Genomic DNA, 27,904 nt, shown 5'->3' on the forward strand with positions numbered 1-27,904 from the left:
GAGGTAAACAACCAATCTCAAGAGAAGGTCACAATAATGAAAACTAGATCAGACTTAAAAAAGTACAAAACACCAAACCCCATAAAGAACCCCATCACAGCAGGGTTATAACCTTAAACATTAATGGTCTCAACTCACCCATTAAAAGATACAAGTTGACAGAGTGGATCAGAAAAATGGACCCTTCTATGTGCTATTTTCAAAATTCCACATCACCACTAAAGGCAGACACCTCCTAAGGGTGAAAGGATAGAAAATTATATTTCAAGCAAATAGAAATAAGAAACAAGCAGGTGTTGCTACATTAAAATCTGATAAAATAGAGTTCAAACCAAAAGAAATAGAAATAGACATAGAAAGCCACTTCTTACTCATCAAGGGAAATATTTAACATGAGCTCATCATAATCATAAATCTGTATGTGCCAAACCCAGGTGCACCACAGTTTATAAAATAAAACCTACTTAACAATAAAATAGAAATAAACACCAACACCATCATAGAGACTTCAATACTCCACTATCATCAACAGACATATCATCAAAGAAGAAAATTAACAGGGAAATAAGAGGGCTCAATAACACCATAGATCAACTAGACCTAATGGACATCTAAAGAACATTCCACCCCAATTTTACAGAACACAAATTCTTCTTAGCAGCCCACAGAACCTTCTCCAAAATAGGCCATATGTTAGGCCATAAAGCATTCCTCCATAAATTCAGAAAAATTGAAGTAACTTCCTGCATCATATCAGATCACAATGATTTAAAGCTAGCAATTAACAAGGGACACATCAGGAATTCCACCAGATTCTGGAAACTGAACAATAGACTTTTAAATGAATTTGATCATAAAAGAAATCAAGAAAGAAATTATAAAATTCCTAGAATTGAATGATAATGAAAACACAACATACCAAAACTTATGGGACACAATGAAGGCAGTCCTAAGGGGAAAATTCATAGCCCTAAATGCCTTTATTATTAAGTCAGAGATCCCAAATTAATAACCTAACTTTCCACCTAAAGGCATTGGAAAAACAAGAAAAATACAAGCGTAAGAGCTGCAGATGGAAAGAAATAATCAAGATCAGGGCTGAAATTAATGAATTGGAAACTAAGAAAACAATTTTAAAAATCAATGAAACAAAGAGCTGGTTCTTTGAAAAAATAAACAAGATTGATAAACCCCTAGCCAATTTGATCAAACAAGCAAACAAAAGGGCTGTAGGGATGGCTTAGCAGTTAGGCATTTGCCTGAAACGCCAAAGCACCCAGGTTCAATTTCCCAGGACCCACATTAGCCAGATGCACAAGGGGGCACACACACATTTGCAGTAGCCAGAGGCCCTGGCACACCTATTCTGTCTGTCTGTCTCTCTCCCTCTTTCTCTGTCAAATAAATAAAATATTTTAAAAAGAGAGAGAGAGGCTTCAAATTAACAAAATCAGAAATGAAAAAGGAGAAATCACAACAGACATCAATGAAATTGAAAGAATCATCAGGACATACTCCAAAACTGGATAATCTGGAAGAAATGAATGAATTTCTAACCACATACCACCTACCAAAACTCAACTATTTAATTAATCTACTAAACAAACCTATCACATCCATTGAGATTGAAAAGGTAATCAAAAACATCCCCCAAAAGAAAAGTCAAGGACCAGAAGGCTTCTCAGCCAAATTCTATCAAACCTTCATTGAAAAACTGAAGCCATTTTTTCTCAAACTGTTTCACATAACCAGAGAGCAGGGAATCCTCCCCAACTCCTTTTTTTCTTTTTTAATTTTTTTTGGCCATTTTTTATTTATTTATTTGAGAGCGACAGACACAGAGAGAAAGACAGATAGAGGGAGAGAGAGAGAATGGGCGCGCCAGGGCTTCCAGCCTCTGCAAACGAACTCCAGACGCGTGTGCCCCCTTGTGCATCTGGCTAACGTGGGACCTGGGGAACCGAGCCTCGAACCGGGGTCCTTAGGCTTCACAGGCAAGCGCTTAACCACTAAGCCATCTCTCCAGCCCCCCAACTCCTTTTTTGAAGCTAGCATCATCCTAATAAGCATCACCAGAACCAGACAGAGATATAAGAAAAGAAAACTAAAGGCGTATATCCCTCATGAATTTAGATGTAAAGAATCTGAACAAAATCCTTGCAAACCAAATTCAACAACACATCAAAAGCATTATCCACCTTGATCAAGTAGGTCTTATCCAAAGGATATAGGAATAGTTTGACATATAGAAATTGGTCAATGTAATATACCACATAAATAGACTTAATCATAAGAACCACATATTCATCTCAATTGATGCAGAGAAGGCCTATGATAAAATACAACACCACTTCATGATCAAAATACTTGAAAGAATAAGCATGGAGGGTTTATATCTCAACACAATAAAGGCTATATATAAAGTACCTAAAGCCCAAACAATACTTAATGGAGAAAAACTCAAGGAGTTCCCACTGAGGTCAGGAACAAGACAGGGGTACCCCTTCTCACCTCTGTTCTTCAATATAGTACTAGAAGTACTAGCCCAAGCAATAAGACAGGAGAGAGAAAGAAAAGTGCTACAAATTAAAAAGGAAGAAGACAAGTTAGCCCTACTTGGAGATGACATGATTCCATATACAAGTGACCTGAATGTCTCCATCTCAAAACTTCTAAAGGTGATTAGTTCCTTCAGTAAAGTGGCAGGGTACAAAATCAACACTCAAAAATAAGTAGCCTTTCTATATGCAAAGGACAAATACACAGAGAAAGAAATCAGCAAGGCTGTCCCATTTTCAATAGCAACAAAAAATTAAATACCTTGAAATAACACTAGCCAAGGATGCAAAAGATCTATATAATGAAAACATTAAAAAAAGAAAAACTTCAAGGAAGGGGCTAGAAAGATGGTTTAGCTTGCCTGTGAAACCTAAGGACCCAGGTTTGATTCCCCAGTACCCACATAAAGCCAAATGCACAAGGTGGGACATGTATCTAGAATTTGTTTACAGTGGCTACAGACTCTGGTGCATATTCTCTCTCTCTCTCTCTTAAATAAATAAAAAATATTAAAAATATATACTTAGGGCTGGAGGGATGGCTTAGCAGTTAAGGCATTTGCCTGAAAAGCCAAAGGACCAAGGTTGATTCCCCACAACCCACATTAGCCAGATGCACAAGGGGGTGCACACATATGGAGTTCATCTGTAGTGGCTGGAGGCCCTGGCATGCCCATTCTCTCTCTCTCTCTCTCGCCCTCTTTCTCTGTCAAACAAATAAATTAATTAAAATAAATTTTTTTAAAATAAAAAGTATATATTAAAAAAAGAAAGAAATAGAGGAGGACTTGAGAATATGGAAAGATCTCCAATGCTCCTGGATAGATAGAACTAACATTGTGAAAATGGCAATTCTACCAACAGCAATATACAGATTTAATGCAATACCAATAAAAATTCCAGCATCATTCTTCACAGAGATAGAAAAAAATAATCTCAAAATTCACATAGAATGGCAGCAAACCTTGGATATCCAAACATATTCTCAGCAAAAGAAACACCTTTGGAGGTATCACCATATCTGATCTAAAGCTATATTACAAAGTCATAGTAACAGAAACAACATGGTACTGGTATAAGAACAGAAATATAGACCAATGGACCAAAATTGAAGACCTGGACCTTAGGTCAAGTACCTCCAGCTACTTGATCTTTGACAAAGGTGCCAATAACATAGGCTGGAGAAAAGACAGCATCTTCAACAAATAGTGCTGGGCAAAGTGGATAACCATATGTAGAAAAATGAAACTAGACCCACTCATCTCACCAAACACAAAAATCAAGATCAAATGGATTAAAGACCTCAATATATAACCTGAAACTTTTCTCCTACTGGAAGAAAAAATAGGAGGAACTCTCCATGATACAGGAATGGGGAAAGACTTCCTGAACAAAACTCCAGTAGCCCAGGAAATTCAACAATCACCCAACCAATGGGATCTCATGAAGCTAAAAAGCTTTTGCGCAGGGCTGGGGAGATGGTTTAGTGGTTAAGGTGCATGCCTGTGAAGCCTAAGGAACCAGGTTCGATTCTCCAGGTCCCATGTAAAACAGATGCACATGGTGGCACATGCGTCTGGAGTTCATTTACATTGGCTAGAGGCCATGGCGTGCCAATTTTCTCTCTCTCTACCCCCCATGTCTCAAACAAACTAATAAATAAAAATAAATCTTAAAGTAAAATAAAAGCTTTGGACAACAAACCATAAGCAGAGCCAACAGATTACCCACTGAGTAGAGAAAATTTTCACCAGCTATACCACTGACAGAAGCATAATATCTAGAACCTACAAAGAAATCAAAAAACTAAACAGTAAAAAACAAAACAACAACAACAAAAAAACCCACTCCAGAAATGGACAACTTAATAGAGAGTTCTCAGAGGAAGAAATACAAATGGCTAGCACACAGTTAATAAAATGTTCAATATCCCTAACCATTAGGAAAATGCAAATTAAAACAACTATGAGATTCCACCTAGCTCCAGTAAGGATAGCAATCATTAAAAATTCAGATGACAACAAATGTTGGTGAGGACGTAGGGAAAGAGGAACCCTTATCCACTGTTCGTGGGAATGTAAACTTGTACAGCCACTATAGTAATCAACATGTAGATTCCTAAAAAGGATGAATATAGAGCTACCAACAGACCCAGTTATTTCCTTACTCGGCATTTATCCTAAATGCTCCATGCTTCACTCCAGAAATATTTGCTCAACTATGTTTGTAGCTGCTCAATTCATTATAGCTAAGAACTGGAATCAACCCAAATGCCCATCATTGGATGAATGGGTAACAAAGTTGTGGTATATTTACACAATGGAATTCTACTCAGCAGTAAGAAATAAAATGATACAATGAAATCAGTAGAAAAAAATGGGCAGACTTGGAACACATTATACTCAGTGAACTCACACAATCACAGAAAGACAAACATCACATGGCCTCACTTATCTGCGGTTCCTAACCTGGACTAGCTCAAGTTGCTGTCATACCTGATAGGCAACTCAAGGCCTAGACAATAGGGATGGAAGGATTTAGAGGGAGGGGAAGAGGAGGGCGGGGAAACAAACTAAGTCCAAAATGAACTGGTACCACAGAAACCTTTATCCTTGGAGATAGACTAAAATATATAACCCTCAACAGGAGTAAGGAGGGAATACCTGAAAAGAAGGGCCCTGGGGAGGGTGGGATGAAGCCTAACCTTAAATTTTTGTTTGTTTTTTTCTGGTCTGTACCCAGATGAGCTGTTGAGTGGAGAGACTACAAGGTCTTCAAAACAAAACAGTTTTCTGTCAAAGCACCTGAGGCAAAAGGCAAGACCCTATTGCTGAAGACACCATATGCTGCTGACACAGAGCCTGCAGAGACCTGGCTGGAATCCAGAAGAGAGCCAGTCCCCAGACAGTCAGCCCTTCTATGCTGTAAAGTGCTACATGAGCTGTTGGAGGAAAGTGGCCAACTACAGTCTGAGCAACCAGAGGCCTAAGTTACTCAGAAGCAAACACACTGATAGGATGTACATGCCAGTGCAATAGTGGCACATAGCCTTGTGGGGGGGGGGGCGTTACCAAATAGCTTTCTGATTGGCTAAGAGACCCACTCAATGTAAAGGAATCTATATCTGGAATTGGGAAGCAGACCACAATCCTATGGAGACAAAGATTATGCTCTCCAGTGTCACTAGTCTTTGGCTAAAAAAGGGGTTGTACACACCATATTCTCTCTAAATTAATAATGCTTATCTCATTTAAAGTATGCTGACTTCACTCTTCATTGGACAATCTGTTCTTTTTCAGAAGGGAGCGAGACCAGAAGAGATAAACTACATCTCATGCTTCAGCCAAGCCACAGCCGAATCCACAGAGGAATTGGGGAGATGAGCATGAGTGTTGCTTCCATGCTGAACCTGATAATCAATGCCAGGGTACAGGAGACAGACCCTCAGGATACTCAACATCTACCAAAGCAGAGACCCAGAGGCTTCTAAGAGCTCCTCACTGAAGTAGACTTAAAACTCACCCACCATAGCTCAGGGAATTTTGCAGAAGAGGGGGCAGAAAGATTGTAAGAGCCACAGGTTGAGACATCATGACCAGAGACATTCCCACCCCCCCCCCAAAAAAAATAACTGACTGCTGTTCCCATAACACATAACCTACAACCCCATGGGGAATACCTGCAACCCCACTGAAGAGGTTCTCCAGTGGAACTGGGGCAGGGACAAAAGAAAAGAGGGTATCAACACATAATGTATCCATACAAAATATGTTGTTAGGGCTGGAGAGATGGCTTAGTGGTTAAGTGCTTGACTGCAAAGCCAAAGGACACCGGTTCAAGGCTCGATTCCCCAGTATCCACGTTAGCCAGATGCACAAGGGGCGCATGCGTCTGGAGTTCGTTTGCAGTGGCTAGAAGCCCTGGCGCGTCCACTCTCCTTTCTCTCTCTCTGCCTCTTTGTCTCTCTGCCTGTTGCTCTCAAATAGATAAATAAAAATAAACAAAAAAATTTAAAAAATATATGTTGTTAAAGATAAAAATAATAATAAAATAAAAAATAGGAAAACAATCTCACAATAGCTCCCCAAAATAAAGTCCCTAGGAATAAGCCTCATCAGGGATGTGAAAGACCTCTACAAATAAAACTTTAAGACCCTGAAAAAAAGAAACAAGATATCAGATGTTAAGAGACTTTCCATGTTCCAGGATTGGCAGAATCAATTTTTTGTCGTTGTTGTTGTTTTTTGTTTTTTAAGGTAGGGTCTTACGCTAGTCTCAGCCTGACCTGGAATTCACTATGTGGTCTCAGGCTGGCCTTGAACTCACAGCAGTCCTCCTACCTCTGCCCCCTGAATGCTGGGATTAAATGTGTGCGTCATCATACCTGGCAGAATCAATATTTTGAAAATGGCTATATCATCAAAAGTAATCTACATATTCAATGTGAGTCCCATCAGAGTTTTAATAGTATTCATTTCAGAACTAGAAAACAATCTAATAATTCATCTGGTAACACGGAAGATCGATCACCCATAGGCAAAGCAAACATAAGTAGAAAGAACTGCTGGAGAAATCACAGTCCCTGATCTAAAACTATACTACACAGCCATGGTAACAGCCTGGTATGCAAACAAAAGCCAAAAGATAGATAGGCCACTGGAATAGAATAGAGGATCCAGAAAGAAATCTATACAGCTGATTTTTTAATAAGTATTTTTAATTTAATTTTATTTATTTTAGAGAGAGAATGGGCACATCAGGGCCACTGCAGATAAACTCCAGATGCATTTGTTAACCTTGTGCATCTGACTTACATGGATATTGGGGAATCAAACCTGGGTCCTTAGGCTTTGGAGGCAAGTGCCTTAACTGTTAAACCATCTCTCCAGCTCACAGCTGAAGCTTTGTGAGTAATTTTCCAGTCTCTGCTCCCCACAGGACTTGCTTTACAGATATGCATGGCCATGTCCTGCTGTTTAGTAGGTGCTAGGGAACTGAACTCAGATCGTCTCCAACCCTCACAGGCTTTCATGCTTGTGGCAAGGGGTCTTATCTGCTGAGCCTCCCCATTATTTTATAAGACCACTGTCTGTGATGATGAGAATCACATATATTGTTCATTTTGAACTTTCATAGACATAATTCAAAACCATAAAGTTTGCTTTTAGAATTCAGTGACATTTAGCATACTGTATTCACAAAGTTGCACAGTGGAACTCCAGAACATTTTCATTAACCTGGCAAGAAACCTGTTCCCATTAGCAATCACTCCCCATTCCCTCACCCCCAATCTTGTGTCCCCAACCCTTGGTAACCACCATCTACTTTCTGTCCTTAGAGATTTCCTGTTGTGGACATCTCCTATATAGAATGATAATGTATGTGGTCTTTGTGACTGGTTCTTTCACTGTACATGTTTTTAGGGTTCATCTGCTGTACCATGAATCAGTACATCATTTCTTCTCATTGCTGAGCAATATTTCATTGTATGACTATACCACTGTGGTGGTTTGAATAGATGGCCTCAAATATATTCAGGATTTTATTAAAATTTGTAATTTAGATCTGTAGCCACCTAGCTGGAGGAAGTGTCACTGTGGGTGGATCCTAGGGTCCAGCCCCAAGGTGTGGGGGTGGATCTGGAATTTTAGTCTACAGGTATGCAAAGTGCTTAAGCTCTGCCTAGAGTTCCTGAAGTGTGCTTGCTTGTGCTGGTGATGATCTCTCTCTGCTTGGGCCTGTGAAAGTGGGCTAGCTTCTTCTGCCATTATGGAACTTCCCCTGGATTTGTAAGCTTCAATAAATATCCCTTCTTCCATAAAATAGAGGAAGTATAAGTAAAAATGTCTAGACATGCTTTTAAAACTAAAAAGGAAAAAAATGCCATATTTTATACTTCATCCAAATGAAACATTTCTGCTTATTAAAAGGTAACAAAGATGAATAGGAAAGCCACAGTGAGGGAGAAATTATCTTCAAAAAAGAAAGGAAGAAAAGGGCCAGGCATGGTGGTGAATGCCTTTAATCCCAGCACTTGGGAGGCAGAGGTAGGAGGACTGCTGTGAGTTTGAGGCCATCCTGAGACTACATAGTGAATTCCAGGGGTTAGAGCGAGCCCCTACCTTGGAAAAAAAAAATTTTTAAGGGAAGAAAAAAAAACTTCATATTTAGCATTTATAAGGACTTCACAGAATGCAATAAATGAAAGTGAATGATCTCCTTCCTCCAAAGCTGGGCAAATAATTTGAACAGATATAATGAAATCTAGGAGCGGCCAGTCATTAAAAAATATAATCAGGGCTGGGGAGACAGCTTAGCGACTAAGGCACTTGCCTACAAAGCCAAAGGACCTAGGTTCGATTAGCCAGGATCCATGTAAGCCAGATGCACAAGGTAGCACATGTGTCTGGAGTTTGTTTGCAGTGGCTGGATGCCCTGGCACACCCATTCTTACTCTCTCTCTCTCTCTCTCTTTGCTTCTTTCTCTCCTTATTCTCTCTCAAAAAAGTATATATATAAAATCATAAGGGAACATCAGATAAACCCAAATGGAAGACATTCTGTATAACAACTGTCCTTAATTATGAGAAACATGTGAGGACATGAGGAAGGTCAAGGAACTATTCCAGCATAGAAGCAATGCACGCCCCAGGACTGATGAATAAAGACCATTCTCTGGGCACATAATAAAAGTTGGGCAAGTAATAAAAGTTCAGTGTTTCTAATTTTGATAACTATGGTTACTTGAAATGATGTTTTTAGGAAATACATATGTGCTTTCTCTAGCTTGCTATCAAATAGTATAAAAATATAGTGATATGAGCATATAAACAATAATATGGCAAATGAAGCAAAATGTGAACAATTAGTGAATCTGACCAAAAATTACATGGGAAATTCCTGGTACTATGTGAATTTTTTTTAAAGAAGTTTTACATTATAGCAAATCAAAAGTTAAAAGGGAAGGTGGCTCAGTGGGTAAAAGCACTTGCCACATGTGGTAATTTTAATTAAAATGTCCCTATAAATTCTTGTGTTTGAACACTTCATCTCCAGCTGGTGGTGCTGTTTGGGAAGGTTGTGAAACCTTTAGGAAGTAAAGCTTTGCTGGTGGAAGTATGTCCCTGGGGGTGGGCCTTGAGGGTTCCAGCCCAGCAGGGCTTGTCAGACCCCCTTTCTACTTGTTCCCTGCTGATGTGAAGCTGTGCTACTAGCTGGCTGAACCTGTCACTCTTTCTTCAACACGAGGAATACTGCTCCTCAAAACCTCAATCCAGAAACAAGCCCTTCATCCCTAAACTGCTTCTGGTCAGGTATTTACAGATGCAGCAGCAAGCATCTGCAATTCCAGCCCTCCTATGGAGAGATGGGAGGTAGAGACAGAAGAACTTCTAGATGCTTAGGCACCAGCTAGCCTGGCATACACAGTGGTAAACAGGAGACCATCTCAAAACAAGGTAAAAGGTGAGGACTGACAGACACCTGAGGTGGTTCTCTGACATCCATATATGCACGGTGGTATGTGGACACCAGACACACACACACATACACACACACACAAATAATTTTTAAAATTACTAGAAAAGAAAGCCAGGCATGGTGGTGCACGTTTTTAATCCTAGCACACAGGATTTCTTAGAAATCTTAGAGAATATTCTAAGAAATAATGACTAAAAATGTCTCAAATGTGATGAAAAATAATTTACACATCCAAAAACTCAACCAAACCACATGAAATAAGCAAAAAGAAAGCTGTACCAGACGTATCTGTTAAGTCTAAATGTGAAAACTTGAAAGCAGCACGAGAAAAAAATCATATCCATGGGAACCAAAATAATAATAAGAGCCAATTTTCATCCAAAACAACGGAGGCCAGAGGCAGGGGGACGACATATTCAAAAGAAGAAACTGTCAACTAAGAATACCATATCCAGCAAAGCCACTTTCAAAAACGGAGGTAAACTAAAATCATCCAAGATGAAGACTGGAATGATTTCTTCCTAATATCTCTGCCTTATGACAGATACTAAGGAAGTTCTTTAGGCTTACAATGACATCTGATAATAACATGAATCTGCACACAAGACATCACAGAGCACCAGTGAAAGTAATTTTGCAGGCAGTTGTAAAAGAAAATATATAACTGAGTATTTCTTCTTTTTCTTTTGATTTTTTTTTTTTTCGAGGTAGGGTCTCACTCTAGCTCAGACTGACTTAGAATTCACTATGTATTCTCAGGGTGGCCTCAAACTACCGAGTGCTGGGATTAAAGGAATGTGCCACCACACCTGGCTTTCTTGTGATTTTAAAAGCACATGAAATAATACCCCAAAATTTACTTTGACTGAAACAAACATAATTGTAACATATTTTACAATTGCAGAAACAAGGAGTGTAGGAATGAAATCACTGTATTATAAAGCTTAAAATGCCTCAACATTGTCACAATAGCTTGTGAGCACCAAGTGACTATGCACACTAGTGTGATAACGCTGGGCCGTGCAACAACTCCTCCTTTTTGCCCCCTGGGTGTGACCCAGTCACATTTATTTTATATATAACTCAGCTATACCACTTCTGACCATACACCCTAAGGACTCTATATCCTACCACACTTGAACATCCACATTCATTGCTGCTCTGCTCACAATAGCAAGTAAATAGAATCACCCTAGATGTCCATCAACTGATGGATAATGAAAATGTGGTCCATATATACAATGGGATTTTATTTAGTCATAAAGAAAAAATAAAATAATGAAATTTGTAGAAAAATGGAGGGAACTGGAAAACAGTATATCAAATGATGTAACCCCATTATTCAGAAATAAAGACAAACATTGCATGTTCTCTCTTATACATGAGTCCAAGCTTCTAATTTATATATGTATTTATTTATCTATGTGGGAGTATGTGTGTGCAGGGGCCAGGGAACTATAAACGGACTACTAGAGGGGAAACAGACTTCAAGTATGGGGGCAGGGCATAGTAGAACACATGTGAAACAAAAGTAGAGAGCAGAATACAAGGGCTGGAGAGATGGCCCAGCGGTTAAGGTGCATGCCTGCAAAGCCAAAGGACCCAGGTTTAAATCTCTAATACCCTTGTAAAGCCAGATTCACAAGGTGGTGCATGCATCTGGAGTTTTTTTTTTTTTGCAGTAGCTAGAGTCCCTGGTGTGCCCATTCTCTCTCTATCTCTCATAAATAAATAAATAAGTAAGTAAAAATTTAAAAATATTTTTAAAAGGCTGGAGAGATGGCTTAGTGGTTAAAGACTGATGACAGTTCTTCCTCGGCAGCTCCCAAAGCATTGCCTGGTCCTGTGACAGCTAGCCTGCAGAGGGACATTTCCAGCAGGAAGTGCTCTTAGCTGCTGAGCCCTCTGTCTAGCCCCCAGACAAGCTTCTTTTGGAAGTGGGATGTGGTTGATGTAGGGACTCAAAACTGGTCAATTAATTTTTTCTTTCTTGTTTGTTGTTTGAGAGAGTCTCACTCCAGCCCAAGCTGAAGTAGAACTCACTCTGCAGTTCCAGGCTGGCCTTGAAGTCACAGTAATCTTCCTACCTCTGCCTCCTGAGTGGTGGATTAAAGGCGTGCGCCACTATGCCCAGCTCAAAGTGCTAAGAATAAGTGAATGCTAAATGGACATTAGATGGGACATTTAATCACCCTCTCCAAAGCTCAGGGAACAACTGTAGAAGAGGGGGGGTAAAAGAATGTAAGAGACAGAGGAAGGCACAAAACACTGTTGAATGCTATCTTCTGGGCTTGACATGACTGTTGCACTCCTGAACTCACAGCAGCTGTAAGTACCTGCATAAGACCTGTACAAGTTCGGGCCACTCAACATTCTGTTATGGATGAGGGAAGGGCTCATGAGGCCTCACTCCTCCCTGAGGACTTATAGGGAGTTCATGGCTAGAGATCTTGGCATGCCCACTTTCTCTCTCCCTCTTTCTCTCGTAAATAAATAAATAATTTAAAACACTTAAAAAAGAAAAACAGACATGAAATTCATAGGAGAAAGAGTGGCTGAGAAGAGGAAGGGGACCAGCAGGAGGGGGAGGGCATGGGGAAGACAGAGAGTGAGGGGGTGAATATTATCAATATACAAATATAGGTATGAAAATGTCATAATGAAACCCATTATTATATATAACATATGCTATTGAGAAAAGAACTGAGTTAACATAAATCTTGTTGATTCTTATATGCTTAGGTGTATTATGTAAGACCTAGATGAACCCCTAAAAATGACAGAAGAAAATGCAGTTAAAAATCAAGAATTAAAGTATAGGAAAAAAAAAAAAACAGAATAAAGTACTCATTAAATAAGCTGAAGAAAACAAAAGGCAAAATGATAGATATAACCATTTTAATAATGATGTTAAATGTAAGTGGATAAACAGTCATTGAAAAGGGAGAGATTATAATACTAAATAAAAAACTAAGGGCTGGTGAAATAACTTAGCTAATAAAAATGCTTGTTTTGCAAACATGAAGATATGAGTTCGATTATCAGAACCCAGTAAAAATGCTGTGTGTGGTGACCCATGCTTATAGCTCCAGTGGAGGGGAGGTGGAGCTGGGAGAATCCCTGGGGCTCTCTGGCCCGCCAGTCTAGCCTAACTGCGAGCTCCTTGTCAATGAGAGACCCTGTCTCATAGAAGAGGTGGATGGTGCTCCTGAGGATGACACCCAAGGTTGTCCTCTATCTCCACCCGCATACACATACATACACGCACCCATGCACACACATATGTTAAAAAGCTAAGCCATCTGAAGCTGTCAATGAGACAGACACTAATAAGTTAAAAGTCAAATAAAAGAAAAACTCATAACCTACAAACAATAAGGATGGAGTAGGTGTACTAATAGCAGTTAAAATACAAATGCAATTAAGGATTTAAAAAACGACCATCTCTCCATTCGGCCGCGGAGCCGCTGCGCACCGGCGCTCCGCGGGAAACCAACATGGCGAAGGGCTGTAGCGAAGGGCTCTGCGTTTGAGGCCGGTGTGCGGACGCTCGCTCGGCCCCTCCCCGCCCCCACCAGACCCTCGTCCCGCGAGGACCTCGGCGTGTGCGTGCGTGCGTGCGTGCGTGCGTGCGTGCGTGCGTCTGTGTGCGCGGGGTGCCCGGTGGGGCGCGGGTGCCCAGTGAAGTGCCCGGGCTCAGCGGGGAAGCACCCACGGGGGGACGCGATTGGTCCTGTTTTCCTGTGTGAAGCGGTTGGCACCACTGAAGTGACCGAATGAGACTCCACAGGAGCAGGTAATTCACTGGTCCACAAGCGGTCTCCTTTCCGTCGAAACCCAAAGACCCCAACATCCTTGACCACGCTGTCTTTACAGGATGGACGTAAAGCCAAAAAGCCAGCATGTAAATTTGAAGAGGGTCAGGATGTCCTAGCTAGATGGTCAGATGGCTTGTTTTATCTTGGAACTATCAAAAAGATAAACATATTGAAACAGAGCTGCTTCATCATATTTGAAGACAGTTCCAAATCCTCGGTTCTCTGGAAGGACATTCAAACAGGAGCCACTGGAAGTGGGGAAATGGTCGTACAGTATGTCAAGAAGAGTATTCAGAAGCTCCCGATGAAATGGTTATATGTGATAAGTGTGGCCAAGAGGGGTGGTGCGCTGAAGAAAGGACCAAATGCCAAAGCATTGCAAGTCACGAAGCAGACATTACCCTATAGTGTGGCAGACCTTGAATGGGATGCAGGTCATAAACCCAATGTCCAGCAGTGTTACTGCTATTGTGGAGGCCCTGGAGACTGGTATTTAAAAATGCTGCAGTGCTGCAAATGTAAGCAATGATTTCATGAAGCTTGTGTGCAATGCCTTCAAAAGCCAATGCTATTTGGAGATAGGTTTTATACATTTATTTGCTCTGTCTGCAGTTCTGGACCAGAATACCTCAAACGTCTACCATCGCAGTGGGTAGATATAGCACACCTATGCCTTTACAACCTAAGTGTTATTCACAAGAAGAAATACTTTGATTCCGAACTTGAGCTTATGACATACATTAATGAAAACTGCGACAGATTGCACCCTGGAGAGGTTTATGTCTGGGAAAGAAATAAAAAAGAAGAAGCATTTGTTTGGATTACGAATTCGTGTCCCTCCTGTGCCACCAAATGTGGCTTTCAAAGCAGAGAAAGAACCTGAACCTGAAGGAACATCCCATGAATTTAAGATCAAAGGCAGAAAGGCATCCAAACCTGATTCAAGGGATGTAAGCAATGGGATAGAAAAAAAAGGGAAAGAAAAAATCTGTAGGTCGTCCTCCTGGGCCATATACAAGAAAAATGATTCAAAAAACTGCTGAGCCACCTTTGGATAAGGAATTAATTTCAGAGAATCCTACGTTGGATGTACCTTGTTCTATAGGGAGAACTGAGGGAACTGCACATTCATCCAATACCTCAGATGTGGATTTCACGGGTGCCTCCAGTGCAAAAGAAACTACCTCGTCTAGCACTTCCAGGCATTATGGGTTATCTGACTCTAGAAAAAGAACTCGCACAGGAAGGTCTTGGCCTGCTGCAATACCACATTTGTGGCAAAGAAGAGGTCGTCTTCCAAGAAGAGCACTCCAGACTCAGAACTCAGATCTTGTAAAAGACGATGAAGGCAAGGAAGAGTTTCAGTTTGAGTTCAACACTGAGATCCTGAACAACCTAGCAGATCAGGAAGTGCAGCTCAATCACCTGAAAAACTCCATCACCAGTTACTTTGGTGCTGCAAGTAGAATCGCATGTGGTGAAAAGTACCGAGTGTTGGCTCGTCGGGTGACACTTGATGGAAAGGTGCAGTATCTTGTGGAATGGGAAGGAGCGACTGCGTCCTGACTGTAGGCCTGAATGAACATTATGTTCCCTGCACTCATTTAGGTACAGTTCAAGCCCTCAAGGAGTCTGGCTTTTACTGTCTTTCTAAATAAACAAAAAATTCACAAAAGGAGATGGTGATAACTAGCCTTAACATGTACTTGTTGATGTTATGGATATTGTCATAAAAAGATATCTTTTAAAGCGCAAAAAAAATGACCATCTACGATAATTGGCTACTTCATTAGGAAAACACAATAATTACAAAATAATTATAGAGTACTGAACTACATTGTGCCAAAATTGATAGAAGACAATTCAATAGGGGAAAGGATTTTTTTTCCAACAAATCATGCTGGGAGAAGTGGAAATCTATATGTAAAACAATAGTTTGTATTCCTTCACAGCATACATAAAAATTACATAAAGTGGATCACAGATATGAATATGAGTACTAAAACTATATATAAAACTCTAAGAACAGGAATAAGTCTGTGCTTATGGATTAGGTAATAATTACTCAGATATCATACTCAACACACTAAAAGATAGGTACATAATTACAAGCTTGACTTTAAAGTCCAGCAAGAAGTCTAAGGACAACTAATAGGCTGGGAGGAAATGTCTGATGATCATGTATCTGATAAGGGACTAATACATGGGCTATATAAAGAGTTCTCATATAGTCTATTTAAAAAATCCATTTAAAAACAAAGGATTTGTGGCTGGAGAGATGCTGCTGAGTGGTTAAAGGCACTTGCTTACAAAGTCTGATAGCCTAGGTTTGATTCCCCAGTACCCATGTAAAGCCAATTGTGCTCAGTGGCTCACGTGCCTGGAATTTGTTTGCAGTGGTAAGAGGCCCTGGCATACCCATACTCACTCTCTCTCCCAAATAACTAAAAATATTCAAAGAATTTTAACAACAGCTTATAAGGGCCAGAAAGGGCTACAGAGAGATCTTGTCCTCCAGACACTGAGGACTGTCTCTTTGATGACTGCTTCTGATCACAGCAGTTCAAAGAGGTAGGGGCCATTGCTGCAGCTCTGAAACCTTTGCAAGACCTTTAGCTCCAGCTAAGTTCCTGAGGATCTAAGGTGCCACCGCCCTTCTCACACCCCTTCACTGTTCTCTTTACCTTTTCTGAAAGCCACTCATCAATGACTAGACCATTAAGAAGCATCCACATTTCAGGGAAATTAGTCATGGTGCAAGCCAGGGAAAGGTGCAGGCTCAGAAAAGGACTGAGAAGGCCTTAATTTTGCACCTTAGAATAACTGACACAGCCTGCAACAACCACCAACCGTCATTTAGACACTGTCAAGGGTTGGGGATTCTGCAGCCCTTGGTCAAAGAGCTGTAATACATGTTGCTGTAGGACTGAGGGTCCTTGGACAGGTGAGACACTCAGAGGAACCCCCAACTGCTGTTAGCTTTGTCTGTTGCTGCTACCCGGCACTGCTGGAAGCCAAGGTTAATAACTTTAGAGGGGCAGGTCCACTAGTTGTTAAAACTCAAAGCTGTAACACCTGAAGCCCTCAAGTTGTAAGTCTCTGCCTCCCAAAGTCTACAGCAATTGGCCCCTTGCTCTCAGAGCTTGCAGATGAAAGCCCCTGGGTCTGTAAAATCCAACCCTTGGGCCCTCAAGAGCCCAGAACTGCCAACACTAGAAAAACTATTCCTCATGTACCCATGGTTCCCATCTGGGTAGAGCAAAAGGACCCCAGGTAGCTGACTGGTAACAAAATGACTTGTGACATTCCAGAGATTCTTTTTTTTTTTTTTTTTTTTATTTTACAGAGTGAGAGAGAGACAGAGAATTGGTGTGCCAGGGCCTCAGCCACTGCAATCCAGATGCTTGTGCCACCTTGTGGGCATGTGTGACCTTGCACTTGTCTCACCTTTGTGAGTCCGGCTTACGTGGGAGCTGGAGAGTCAAACATGGGTCCTTAGGCTTCACAGGCAAGTGCCTTAATAGCTAAGCCATCTCTCCAGCTGAGTAGATTTCTCATAATAAATGTGGAAAGCCAGAAGGTAAACAGCTGATATAGTCAAAGTGCTTATAGGGGGAAAAATGTCAACCAAGAGTATTATAACTGACAAAACTTTCCCTCAAAAATGAGGGAGATGGGGATGGAGAGATGGTTTAGTGGTTAAGGTGTTTGCCTGCAAAGCCAAAGGACCTCGGTTCAGTTCCCCAGGACCCACGTAAGCCAGATGCACATGGTGGCACATGTGTCTAGAGTTTTTTTTCAGTGCCTGGAGTCCCTGGCATAACTCATTCTCTCCCTACCTGTCTGCCTCTTTCCCTCTCGTGCTCTCTCATATAAATAAGTAAGTAAATAAATAAATAATTTTTTTTACATTAGGGAGAATTTCTGAAAAATATGAATAAAAAAATTATTAACAGACCTAATTATTTCCTTACTGGGCATTTACCCTAAATGTTCCATGCTTCACTACAGAGACATTTGCTCAGCCATGTTTATAGCTGTTCAATTCATAACAGCTAAGAACTGGAATCAACTCAGGTGCCCATCACTGGATGAATGGATACAAAGTTGTGGTACATTTACACAATGGAATTCTACTCCACAGTAAGAAAAAAATGATACAATGAAATTTTTAGGAAAATGGATGGACTTAGAACAGATCATACTCTGCAAATACACACTACCACAAAAAGACAAACGCCACGTGTTCTCACTCATCTGTGGTTCCTAACCTGGATCAGCTCAAGTTGCTGACATGGCTGACAGCCAAGTCGAGGTCCAGACCATAGGGATGGAAGGATTTGGGGGGAGGGGAATAGCAGGGTGTGGGGAGAATAAACACAAACTAGACTGGTGCCATAGAAACCTTTCTCCTAAAAAGATGTAACCCTCACAGGAGTACAGGGGGAGCATCTGAAAGGAAGGGCTGTGGAGAGGATGGGATGAAGCCTAAGCTTAAAAAACTTTGGCTCTAACCTATAACTCGCAGTACCAGAAATGGGTGCTACCCATATTGAGCTGTTGATCAGGGACCTACGAGGTCCCCAAATAAGACAGGCTTCTATCAAAGCACTCAATTACCTGCCTGAGGTAAAAGGTAAGACCCTATTGCTAAAGACACCATATGCTGGTGGCACAGAATATAGAGACCTGGCTGGAATCCAGAAGGGAGTCAGTCCCCAGAAAGTTAGGCCATCAAGTGCTGGAAAGCACTACATGAGCCTGGGGGAATAGTGGCCAAGAACGGTGTGAGCAAGCAGGGGTCTAAGCTGCTCAGAAGCAACCAGCCAGACAAGAAGTACTCACCAGTGCAATGGTGGCACACAGCCTTGGTAGGCAACCAATAGCTTTCTGATTGGCTAAGAGATCTGCTCAGTGGAAAGGAACCCATATCTAGATGGAGACAAAGATTATGCTTACCAATGTCAAGCTCCCACTAGTCTTTGGATAAAAGAGGGACTACATCCATCTCCCCAAATCAATAACACTTATCCAGTTTAACCTATGCTGGTTTTACTCTCTGTTGAAGAATCTGTTTGTCTTTCTTGGAAGATAGAGAGACGGGAGGAGACAAACCACCCCTAACATCTCAGGCAAGACCCAGAGTAAACCACAGAGGAACGAGGGAGATGAGCAGCGAGTGCTGCTTCCATGCGGAGCCTGACAATCAGCACCAGGGTGAAGGAGACAGATACTGAGGACACTCCAGAGCTCCTAAGAGTTCATCACTGAAGTACACTTGAAACACACCCACCAAGGCTCAGAGAATTTTGCAGATGAGGGGGAATAAAGATTGTAAGAGTCGCCCTTGCCGGGCTCTCCGTGGGCCTCTGCGTCCTTCCGGAGCCGCTTCACCGTCTCGCCCGCCGCAGCCTCGGGTGGCCGGGCAGCGCCGGCGCGAGCCGACGACCCGCAGGGCTGTGGGCACGCCGCGGTGACTCCGCGGACTTCGGGATCGTGGCAGCCCGTCCCCTCCGGGACCGGCGCGGTGACTGATCCGGCGGACGCGAACGTCGGCCCGAAGGACGCTTTGGCCTGGCGCCGGTCTATTGTTCTGCCTCTTTAAGTGGATTGGATTCTGAAACATTGATTGTAAGAATGTTTTTGAAAGAGGAGTAAACATAAGGCAAAAATACTGAGAAAAATACTATTAATGAGAGAATTATAGTCAGAAAAAGCAAGTTTAGAGGAAAGCAGCCTGCAAAAGGATATCACGGGACAAACAGCAAATGAAGGTTTTCTGGATGGCTGCCTGGAGACCTGATGGAGCTGTGAGAATGTGGAGATGCTGGGACCGCGAGATGGTGCTAAGGAGAGCTGCCTGTCCTGGATGAAGTTTTCCAGGACTGTGAGTAGCCTAGCTGGGGGATGGACGTGGAACTCCAGAGAATTGGTGCTGGTTAGAATTATCAGACTTTGAGATTTGTCACTGACTAGAGGAGTTGGACTTGAAACTACAGAGTTTGATGATTGCTCTGGTTGTTTTAAACCTTGTATTTGTTGACTGTTTCTTTGCTATACCCAATGCCATCTTTTGCACTGTGAATGCTTATTCTGTGCCTCTATGAGTATTGGCGGGGGTGGGGTGGGGGGTGGGTGTTGATATTTTGGCTGAGTCGAAAAATCTTGGGCTATGGGAATGCTTGAACATCAGCAGGATTAACTAAAACTATAGGGACTTTAAAGTTGGACTGAGTGCATTGCATTTTATATCACGGATGGTTACCATTTTATGGGGGCCTGGGGAAGATTGTGGTGGTTTGATTCAGGTGTCCCCATAAATTTAGGTGTTCTAAATACTAGGTCTCCAAGCTGATGGTAATTGGAAATTAAAGCTTCCTGGAGGTGGTGTATTATTGGGGGCTGTTTTTTGGTATTATATCTAGTTTCCCCATACCAGTAGTTCCCACCACATCTCCCTTTAACCCTCCTGTTTGGCTTAATCACAAGACAGACAGGTCCTGGAGAATGACAGTGGGTTATTGGAAACTTAAATCAGGTGGTCACTCCAATTGTAGCTGCTGTACCAGGTGTGGTATATTTACTTGAGCAGATTAACACATCTCCTGGTACTGATATACAGCTATTGATCTTGTGAATGCTTTCTTCTCCATAACTGTCCATAACAACCACTAGGAGACTTCAACTGGCAAGGTCAGCAGTACACCCTTACTGTTTTACCTCAAGGTCATATTACCTGTCCAGCCCAGTGTCATAGCTTAGATCACAGGGCTCTGGATTGACTGTCCCTTCCAAAGGGTCACATTGGTCCGTTATATCAATGACATTATGCTGATTGGATAGAATTAACAGGAGGTGGCAGCCACTCTGGAGTTGCTGGTGCAGCATATGTGCATCAGAGGATGGGAAATGAATCTACCCAAAATTCAAGGACCTTCCACCTCAGAGAAATTTCTAGGAGTTCAGTGGTGTGATAATTAAGTTGTCAACTTGATCTGTTTAGTAATCCACAGAAATCCCTTTTGGCTGGGTCTCTGAGATTTCTTCCAAGAAGGATTAACTAAAGAAGGAAGTCCTTCCCCCAGAGTGAGCCCTTCCCCCAAGAATGGAAGGCCCCTCTCAGATGTGAACTTTATATAAGGGTGAACTTTATATATGTGGGTGCAAAGAGCACCTTCCTTCTACTTGGCTACCAGAGCTGCTTGCTGCCTTCCAGCATAGATTGAAGAACAGTACAGATGGAAGACCAGCACCAACTGAAGACCCATGTGGATTGAAACCCAGTGGCACAGGAAGTCTACAGGCCTTCAGAGGCAGATTGGGACTGCTGAGCCATCTGACCACATGCAATGAGCAGCTACCGGTTCCTTGATTCTCGGGCCTGCAACTGCTTTTGGACTACTGTAAACTAGTCTGATAAATTCCCTTTTCAAACCCTGACTAATACAGAATGAATGTGCAGTTCTGTTCATAGTGGCAAGAGTCCCTGGCACGTTCTCATTTTCTCTCCTCACAAATAAATAAATTAGTTTTTAAATGTTTCATTATATATGAAGAAAAAAGACTGTAAGAGTCACAGGTTGGAATGTCATGCTCAAAGGCACCGCCTCCCCGCAATGACTGCTGCTTCTACAACCCATAACCCACAACCCCATGGAAAATACCAGCAACTCCACTGAGGAAGGCACCTAGGGGAAAGATAGTACCCACACATGATGTATCCATACAAAATATGTTCTTTTTTAAATTTTTTTGAGGTAGGGTCTCACTCTAGCTCAGGCTGACCTGGAATTCACTATGCAGTCTCAGGATGGCCTTGAACTCAGAGTGATCCTCTTACCTCTGCCTCCTGAGTGCTGGGATTAAAGGCATGTGCCACCATCTGGCTCAAAATATGTTCTTAATAATTAAAAAATAGAAATAGAAAAACATAAGCATTTGTCATTTAATAAACAAAAATTCATTAGAATTCATTTAACTAAAAAAAATGATGAAGAAATCAAGGAATCCTGATAACCTTTCCAGAAAGATATGCTAGAGTCCTGAAAGGTGAATGAAAAGACAGACACAAATCAGAAGTCTCATAAAGAAATAATGGTCTCCATGGGCATGATGGTGTATGCCTTTAATCCCAGCAGAGGGGAGGCAGAAGTAGGATGATCTCTGTGAGTCCGAGACCAGCTGGGACTACAGAATGAGTTCCAGGTCAGCCTGGGATAGACTGAGAGCCCGCCAAAATAAATAAATAAATAAATGTTGCAATAAAGACATGGGGACTATAAAAACTAATATTGTAGCAATGACTTATAATTCTACTTTTTTGTTTGTTTTTATTTATTTATTTGAGAGTGACACAGAGAGAAAGAGGCAGAGAGAGAGAGAGAGAAAATGGATACGCCAGGGCCTCCAACCAATGCAAACAAACTCCAGATGCATGTGTCCCCTTATGCATCTGGCTAACATGGGTACTGGAGAATCGAGCCTCGAACCGGGGTCCTTAAGCTTCACAGGCAAGCGCTTAACCACTAAGCCATCTCTCCAGCCCAATTCTACTTAAAAAAAAAATATTTTATTTATTTATTTGAAAGAAAGAGTGGAAGAAGCAGAGAGAAAGAGAGAATGGGCATGCCAGGGCCTCTAGCCACAGCCAACAAACTCCAGATACATGTGCCCCCTTGTGCAGCTGGCTTACATGGGTCCTGGAGAATCAAACTGGGGTCCTTAGGCTTCACAAGCTAATGCCTTAACTACTAAGCCATTTCCTCAGCCCTGTAATTCTGCTTTTTATTTCTAATGTTTACAGAGACTATTACTTTTTTAAAAGGTATAATGAATCTAAAAACTAGTATTATTATAACTTTGGCTTGTAACTTCTTACTTTCTTTTCTATATTATTTGACACTAATATATTTAAAAATTAGTTTATATTTTTGGATACACAATGTCTTGCAGTTACCTTCTCATTGCTGGGACAAAGCATTCAACCAAAGAAGCTGATAGGAGGAGAGTGTTTATTTTGGCTTATAGTCTTGAGGGGAAGCTTAATGAAGGAGGAGAAAGTATGACACAAGCAGGAAGCTATCACATGTCTGGATGGAAGTAGTCTCAGTGCTGGCCTTGGAGCTGGGTTAATAAACCTCAAGGTCCACCCCAGTGTCACATCTCCAACAAGCTTCTACTTTCCAAACTGCCACCGTCTGGGGAGTGAGTATGAGGCTGATATCACAAACACATGAGGCTATGGGAGACATTTCACATTCAAACTACCGCACACTGTATAAAAGGTCTAATTCTGTGGTATCAACAGTGGAAAGAAGGGAGGAAAGGAACAAAGGAGTAGTTTGTATGTTATTAAAGATAAGCTGGTAGACATCTACAGTAGAGTGCTAAAACATTAGTTTCTTTCCTCTGTGTTGTATTAAGGGTCTTACCCATGGCCTTCCATGCAAGGCAAGTGCTCTACCACTGACCTACATCCTCAGCTCTAGAGTATATTAACTGTAGTATGTCAAATGTAAACTCCATGCTAATAAAAGACTGCTATGTAACATGAATAAAAGGAAGTGAGAAAGGAATTTAAACATTTCACTACCACCCCCAGGTCAATCCCCCACACATACCACTAATGTGCAAAATGGTAATATTAAAATATATCAAAGTGGTAGTCCCTTTTTATCAGCCAGCCTTAATTTTTTTAAATTATCTATTTATTTGAAAGTAGAGAGAGAGAGAGAGAGAGAGAATGAATGGGCAGGGCCTTTTGCCACTGCAAACAAACTCCAGATGCATGTGGCATTTTTGTGCACCTGGCTTTATGTGGATACTGGGGGATCAAACCTGGGTTGTTAGGCTTTGCAGGCAAACACCTTAACTGCTGGGCCATCTCTCTAATCCCCTTAAAAATTTTAATAAGGAGGGGATAGAGGACATGAGAGGGTGGGAAGGGGAATAAACAAAATTAACAATGCTCTCTTAATTACTTATGTTTATGCCTGTGGTGGTTTGATTCAGGTGTCCCCCATAAACTTAAGTGTTCTGAATGCTAGGTTCCCAGCTGATGGATATTTGGGAATTAAGGCCTCCTGGAGGGAGTATATTGTTGGGGGCGGGCTTCTGGGCTTTATAGCCAGTTTCCCCATGCCAGTGTTTGGCACACCCTCCTGTTGCTGTGGTCCACATTCTGTTGGCCAGGGGGTGATGTCCACCCTCTGCTCATGCCATCGTCTTCCCCTGCCATCGTGGAGCTTCCCCTTGAGCCTGTAAGCCAAAATAAATCTCTTTTTCCCAGAAGCTGCTCTTGGTTGGGTGATTTCTATCAGCAATGCGAACCGGACTGCAACAATGCCCATGAGTAAACCACGTGGAAACCCATTTCCCACTAGCTAATAAAAGAGAATCTGAGCAGAAGCATATGTGGCGGTGGGTAATGCTGTGCCCAGAAGCCACAGGTTTCTACAAGGAAACTTCAGTGATAGTGTTAAGATATGTTCCAGTAAGTTGTTGGCCAGGAAAGCCCCGATATCTCCAAAACATTACAAGCCACCACCCAGGCTCTTGATTGCCTGCCAGATCTAGATAGTTAGACCCCACTGCTAAAGACTTCACATGCTTGGGCTGCAGGTCACTGAGAAATCAACTGGAGCTGAGCTGGAAGCCTCCTCCCTGTTGACTAGCTGTCAGGATGCTGGAAAGACCTATGCAGCCTGCTGCTGAGGAGAAAAGTCATCAACAGTGTTAACCAACAGTGGACCCTTCAAGTTTTATAGCTAGACATCTAGACCAAATACACCAACATGGTGGCATGTTTGTTACGGGGGAAACCAACTACTCTCTGACTAGACTTGAGTCCTTCTCTATAGGAGGAAATTCATACCTAATACTGAAAACCTAATCAAAAACCTATGGCTGGGGATGTCATAAGCAGGGGAAACTACTACTGTTATCTGGCTAAATACATATAGTATGCCCACCAAACTGCTCTCTAATTACTTACGTTTATGCCCATATACTAATGCTTCTCTCCCTTTTGGTTAGAGAAGCTTCTTTTTTCAGACGTGAATGATTACTTAAGAGACTCATACCTCACTACAGTGCTGAGAAGTGACAGTAGGGTGTTGAACACTATGAGCAACAGCTCTGTCACACCCTCCAAGGTTCAGGGACCACTGTGGAAGAGGTGGCAGAGAGAATGTCAGAGCCAAAGGAGGGGAGGACTGCTTTGCATCACTGTCCCCCAGACACAAAGGGGCCTTGATATTCATGACCTCACACTGGCTGACTGCTACCTCCGCAAAACCTTCATAATAGGAAGGAACAAATGATGAGGTCCACATAGAAAAGAGACTAGTTTGAAAGAAGAGAGGGCCCAGTGGAGGGGGGATTTAGGAACAGAAAAAGAGAGGTGGTGGAAGGGGATTATGATCCTGTTATATTGTTTATGTGTATGGGCATTGTCAACTGAGTTTTAAAAATTAGTAAGAGAATTCTGGCGTGATAAAATATGGATAAGTCTTGGGGACATTTTACAGATTGAAATAAACCAGGCATCAAAAGAAGAGCATTGTGTGATCCTACTCATATGATACACTAAGAGTACTCAAAAGCAATCAAAATGGTCACAGTGATGGCCACAATAGGGAAGAAGGGACTTTTTTGAGAATTAAAAACATTTTTTGTTTATTTTTATTTATTTGCTTGAGAATGACAGACAGAGAGAGAGAGAAAGAGGGAGAGAGAGACTGAGAGAGAAACAGAGAGAGAGCCAGGGCTTCCAACCACTGCAAAACGAACTCCAGATGCACGCACCCCCTTGTGCATCTGGCTTACGTGGATACTGGGGAATTGAACCTCAAATTGGGAACCTTAGGCTTTACAGATAAGCACTTAACCACTAAGCCATATCTCCAGCCCCTGAGAATTTTGTTATTATTATTTCTCTTGAGAGAGGGAGGAAGCGGGAGAGAGAGAATGAGCACACCAGGGCCTTCAGCTGCTATGGACGAACTCTAGACACATGCACCCCCTTGTGTGCTTATGTGACATTGCATGCTGGTGTCACTGTGTGTCTGGCTACATGGGACCTGGAGATTCCAACATGAGTTCTTAGGCTTTTTGCAGAAAAGCACCTTAACCGTTAAGCCATCTCCCCAACTCAAAGAAGGGACTTTTATTTTAAAGTCTTTTTAAAATTTATTTTTTACATTTTTTGTTCATTTTTATTTATTTATTTGAAAGTGGCAGAGAGAGAGAATGGGCCTCCAGCCACTGCAAATGAACTCCAGACATGTGTGCCCCCTTGTGCATCTGGCTAGTGTGGGTCCTGGGGAATGGAGCCTTGAACGAGGGTCCTTAGGCTTCACAGGCAAGCACTTAACCACTAAGCCATCTCTCCAGCTCAAAGAAGGGACTTTTTATGGGTACAACGTTTCTATTTTGAACAATGGAAAGATTTTGGGAGATGCATAGGTGGTTATAATTGCACAATAATCTAAAACTACTTAATACCACTAAATGGTAAATTTTATCTTACATGTATTTTACATTAAAACTGCATACAAAACATGTTTAGAATGTTCATAGCAGCATTATTATCAAATAATAAAGCTGGAAACACCCAAATGTCTATAAATAAAAAATAGGGGTGAGATGTCTCAGTGGTACTTGCTGCACAAGTGTCCAGACAGATCCTGGAACCAGCTAAATTCCAGGTGTGTATGGTGACCCACCTATAATCCCAGCACTCAAGAGGAAGAGACAGGGGAGCTCTGGTGCAGCTGGCTAGAGAGACTAGTCAAATTGGCAAACTCTAGGTTCAAATGAGACACTCTGCATCAGTAAATAAAGTAGAGCATTGAGAAAAGACACCCAACATCAACATCTGGCCTCAACATGCAAGTACACATATACATGTGCTCCTGCACACACGTGTCCACATACATGAAATAGACTGCACATGCATACAAGTGTAAAAATGTGTCATGTACATATAATAGGATATTCAGCAATGAAAACTAATAAATAATTGATACATGTTATAATCTGGATTAACCTTGAACACATGAGAAATGAAAACATCATAAGGATTATAATTGGATGGCTCCTTTATTTTTATTTTATTTATTTATTTGAGAGAGAGAGAGAGAGAGAGGGAGAGAGAGAGAATGGGTGTGCCAGGGCCTCCAGCCACTGCAAATGAACTCCAGATACATGCACCACCTTGTGCAACTGGCTTTGTGTGGGTACTAGGAAATCAAATCTGGGTCCACTGGCTTTGCAGGCAAGTACCTCAACTGCTAAGCCATCTCTCCGGCTCTGCATGGCTCCTTTTGATGAGATGTCTAGAGTAGACAAGTCCCCTGAGACAGGAAATAGATTAAAGGCTGCTTACAGTGGGGAGAGGAGCACTGGGTGAAGAAGGGGAAATGGGAGGTGATTGCTAATGGGTGCAGGGTTTCTTTTGTGAAGATTAAAATATTCTAAAATTAGTTTGTATTCACAGGTGAACAACTGTCAAAGTCCACACAGCCCACTGACTCTTTCAGAAAGGTCAATTTGATGGTATGTAAATTATATACTTGACATTGCTGAGGGGGGGGGTTGCAAGAAAAAAAAAGGCTCAAGTAAAGTCACTTTCAGAAAAGATGAACTGATAGTCTGTCTCCAGCAAGCTCACACTGAACAAGTGCTGGAGAAAGAAGGAAACTATACGAGAGAGAAGTCTGGAGATGCAGGCAGGGATGAGGAGCAATATAAGTGTGGGAAAATCTAAATATCAACGAGAGCCCTATGCACTGCTGGCAGAAACCAGGCCTCAGCCCCACTTTCCCTGCCCCAGATGCCCATGTCCTAACAGCCCAGGGTCTTTGTAGATGGCTTCCTCTGACAGAACACAGAATCACTGCCTCCTGCTCCAGGTGGTCTCTGTGATGCTGCCTCGCTTCATCCTTCAGATTCAGCTTAGACTGCCTTTCCTCAGGAAGACTGATCTGTCCCTTCCTAGTGAGTGAGCATCTCCTGCAAAGATGCTTAAGAGCCCCTCACTCACGAATG

At 41.9% G+C, this 27,904-nt stretch overlaps 1 protein-coding gene and 1 pseudogene across 4 annotated transcripts in view; one reads left to right on the plus strand and one right to left on the minus strand.

The window, feature by feature from the left end:
• Positions 1-27,904, minus strand: part of Cracdl (CRACD like) — a 161,212-nt gene that overhangs the window by 63,704 nt on the left and 69,604 nt on the right. The gene's annotated exons all lie outside the window — the stretch shown is intronic.
• Positions 13,535-15,602, plus strand: LOC123460250 (annotated as a pseudogene).

This window comes from Jaculus jaculus, chromosome 4 (assembly GCF_020740685.1).
Source record: "Jaculus jaculus isolate mJacJac1 chromosome 4, mJacJac1.mat.Y.cur, whole genome shotgun sequence".
Classification (NCBI taxonomy): domain Eukaryota; kingdom Metazoa; phylum Chordata; class Mammalia; order Rodentia; family Dipodidae; genus Jaculus; species Jaculus jaculus.